This window comes from Octopus sinensis, unplaced genomic scaffold, assembly GCF_006345805.1.
Source record: "Octopus sinensis unplaced genomic scaffold, ASM634580v1 Contig17952, whole genome shotgun sequence".
Taxonomy (NCBI): Eukaryota; Metazoa; Mollusca; class Cephalopoda; order Octopoda; family Octopodidae; genus Octopus; species Octopus sinensis.
Genome location: NW_021835449.1, coordinates 30,562 through 34,803, shown reverse-complemented (window position 1 = coordinate 34,803; position 4,242 = coordinate 30,562). Strand labels below are relative to the sequence as shown.

Genomic DNA, 4,242 nt, shown 5'->3' with positions numbered 1-4,242 from the left:
ACTATTTCATTCACCCTTGTGTGAGCCAATCACCAGTTTAAGAAGCACTGGTGTAGAATACGTGCAATGTTAGGCTTTGTACGTATGTGAATATCTATTATATAAAATCTGTTCTGTCTGTCTGTGTGTGTGTCTTCTAGGATCTCGGGCATCCTCCATCCGATTGCGTTCAAATTTGATATGTAGATACCGACAGTATTAGGGCGTTATAAGTCTTGAAAAAATTACAAAAATCGATTCCAGGTGAGAGTGCGATCGATCAACCGTGGGACGTGCACGTTTCTTTCCTGCCAAGCTTAGTTTAAACCATGTTTGTGTTCTCCCAGTCAACAGCCTTATCATTACTGGTACTTATGTGTTATTTTTGTTGGCTGTCAGATGGCGAGAGAGCGGAATCTGTTCTGTCTAGTGTTTATAGATTGGTTTCGTGTTTCAATAAAATGCCAATAACTTCGGAGGAGGGAGTAAGTCGATTACATCAACCCCAGGGTTCAACTGGCACTTATTTTATCGACCCTGCAAAGGATGGAAGTCAAAATTGACCTCGGCGGAATTTGAACTCAGAAGACGGACGAAATACCGCCAGACGTTTTTCCCAGCGTGCTAACGATACAGCCAGCTCGCCGTCCAATAGTGTTTATATATTAATCCAGTCTACTATAGGTACAAGGCCTGAAATTTGTGTGGAGAGAGATAGCCGATTACATCGACCCCGAAAGGATGAAAGGCAAAGTCGACCTCGGCGGAATTTGAACACAAAACGTAAAGAACCGGAAGAAATACCGCTACGCATTGTGCCCGACGTGCTAACGATTCTTTTCTTCTCTAGGCACAAGGCCTGACATTTTGGGGGAAGAGACCAGTCGATTAGATTGACCACAGTACGCAATTTATCGACCCCGAAAGGATGAAAGGCAAAGTTGACTTCGGTTGAATTTGAACTCAGAACGTAGCGGTAGTCGAAATACTGCAGAGTATTTCGCCCGACGTGCTAACATTTCTGCCAGCTCGCCGCCTTGTATATATATAAATATATGTATGTATTTATGTACGTATGTACGTATGTGTGTGTGTCTGTGTTTCAGAAGCCGTAACTTCTGAAATATGCATATCTATATCTATAAAACTCAACTTGTGTGTCTGTGTGTGTATCTGTGTGTGTGTCTGTGTGTGTATCTGTGTGTGTGTCTGTGTGTTTAACTTCCCGGCACATCTCCTCCTAGCCAACAAATCGTAGAACCACCAAAAATGGGTCACTTAAAGTTTAGGCGAATGAAAATTGAACTGCGCTATTTCTGTTCCGAAATTCATCTCACAAGTGCAAAAATCGATCATGTGTTTGTTTAAGCCTTATCCCATGCATTGAATAGTGAACTTTACTCAGTCAGCTGTTTGACGTGAATTGTGTTCACCACGCGTGCAAGCATGCGTAAATTGCATGAAAAATAAATAAAAAATATCAAGATATAAAAACGAATCGCCGTAAACATTGTAGAAATTCGGAAATGAATTTTCGGGATGTAGCCTGGAGGGTTTTTTCGTATTAGTCGTTTGGACTTTGTGAACACATACCAATTATTTTCATAACATTTTTAACGCTTTGAATTAAATGTGACCATTTTGCGTTGAGTCTGCAGTTTGAATCACTTTAACCAAATTTTAGCAGGCCGGATTTTTGATCATCACGATACATCGCCAGCGACTCCCTGAAACTCTCCCCTGAAATCCCCTGCTAGTACACCCTATTTTTCTATCTCCGATCTCATTGTTTCCACGGACGTATTCGTATATGAAACGTCGTAACTTATAGAACTGGCTCTATATTCTATATATATATTACTGTGTTACACTCGATACTCCTGTCCTAGCATCGTTTGAAGTAATGTGGAGACAATGGGTGACAGAATTATTGTGTAGTGTGTGGTAGTTTTTTAATCTCTTTATATATATATATATATATATATATATATATATATATATATATATATATATATATATATAATATATATATATATATATATGTTGTATAACAGTCCATGGAATTTAGGTTTGTCACGCTTCAGTCCAATTGCACACAGAGCCATCTGTTATATGAGTGGAACTGCAAATTTAGTTAAAACATGTAAATAATATATTGAGCCATTGCTTACTTCAGAACTGGTAAAAATCACGCAAGTACAAATGGAGTATACAATTTATAATACATGAATATACATATGTTGTAGATATATATATATATATATATATATATATATATATATATATATAATATATATATATAATATATCTTTATATATATAATATATGTGTGTATATATATGTATGTATGTATGTATGTATCCATGTATGTATGTATGTATGTATGTATATTATAAAGTGCGTGAGTGTGCGTGTGTATGTGTGCGTGTGTGTTTCTTTGTGTCTATGCTTATTCCCTTCCACCGTTTGTGTAGTGTGTGATAATTTTTAAATCTCTTTTATTTGTGTGTGTGTGTGTGTGCATATATGCGTCAGTGTGTATGAGTGTGAGTGTGTGTGAGTGTGAGTGTGTGTGAGTGTGAGTGTATGCATATACATACACACACAATATATACATAGATATATAGATAGATTGATAGATAGATAGATAAATAGATAATAGATAGATAGATAGATAGATAGATAGATAGATAGATATAAGAATATACATATATATAATATATATATATGTTTGTGTAGGTGTGTGTGTGTGTGTGTGTATGTGTGCGTGTGTGTGTGTGTGTGTAGTCCAAATAAGTAGACGAAGAAAGGCTTCAACACATCTTTAACGATCAGTTACAATTATTTCTGTACCAACTCTGCTTTCAACGCCAGTTCACGCAAAAATTTCAAATGTAAATGTACGTAATGCTTGCGACTTTAAAGCATTAGAGTGGCACATCCACAGACCTACATCACACACACACACACACATATATATATACATGTGTGTGTGTGTATGTGTGTGCGTTTGTATGTACTGCTTCTACCATCATATTCGAATGAAGAAACTGTTCAAGGGTGTTCTCCTTCCATAAAGAACAATAACTCAGATTAAAAGTGAAACAGTCGCACACACATGTGGAGGCAGATGACCTAGTGGTTAGAGCAGCGGACTCGCGGTCGAGGGATCGCGGGTTCGAATCTCAGACCGGGCGATGTGTGTGTTTATGAGCGAAACACCTAAGCTCCATGCGGCTCCGGCAGACTCTTTCGCCACAACTTTCTCTCACTCTTTCCTCCTGCATTTTGCAGTTCACCTGCGATGGACCGGCGTCCCGTCCAGGTGGGGAACCTATACGCCAAGGAAACCGGGAAACCGGACCTTACGAGCCAGGCGTGGCTCGAGAAGGAACAAACAAACAACACACACTTCATCATCTCCTTCCGGTTTCTGACCAAATCAAGAACAAAAAAATGGAGAGCAAAAAGGAAACATGACCAGCAGTCATCAGAGAGGCTGAGAGAAGGACAATATATAGCGGTAAATGCATCACGAAAACAATCTTTTTATTATTGGCAGAAGGCTTGAAATCTTGGGACAGAGGCCATGTCGATTACTTCGACTCCGACTCTTAAACTGGTACTTATTTCATCGACCCCGAAAGTATGAAATGCGAAGTCGACCTCGGCGGCATTTGAACTCAGAACATAAAGATGGATTCTGTCTGTTCGCTGTCTTACATCACGAAATAATCCCTTTTTACTATGGGCACTATGTGGTTGCATGTATTTCTGCATTATTGGCGGTTGCTTTTTTTACATTATTGGAGCGAAAAGGATTAAGATATATATAGTTTTGTTCGACGCGCCAGCGATTCCTATTTATTATTTTTTATTATATTTTCATTTTTTCATTGCCCACAAGGGGTTTAACATAGTGGGGACAAACAAGGACAGACAAAGGGATAAAGTCGATTACATCAATCCCCAGTGCGTAACTGGTACTTAATTTATCGACCCCGAAAGGATGAGAGGCTAAGTCGACCTCAGCGGAATTTGAACTCAGAACGTAGCGGCAGAGGAAATAAGGCTAAGCATTTCACCCGGCATGCTAACGATTCTGCCAGCTCACTGCCTTATTTCAACAGAAATATTGACAACAAAAGGGTCAAACAATAAATGCAGGGTATTTTTGTCAAAGCCGATCGCGGCGGAATTTGAACTAACGATTCTGCCAGCTCACTGCCTTAAGTTCACCGTTGTGATTCTTCTCTACCACAG

At 39.0% G+C, this 4,242-nt stretch overlaps 1 long non-coding RNA gene across 1 annotated transcript; it reads right to left on the bottom strand.

Moving 5' to 3' along the window:
* Nucleotides 1-308: 308 nt before the first annotated feature.
* Nucleotides 309-3,809, bottom strand: LOC118761847. Its single transcript, XR_004997679.1, has 3 exons — nucleotides 3,735-3,809; nucleotides 3,239-3,246; nucleotides 309-319 (listed from the first exon to the last, which is right to left on the bottom strand). It is a non-coding gene; the product is annotated as an uncharacterized LOC118761847 (long non-coding RNA).
* Between the last annotated feature and the right edge of the window lie 433 nt (nucleotides 3,810-4,242).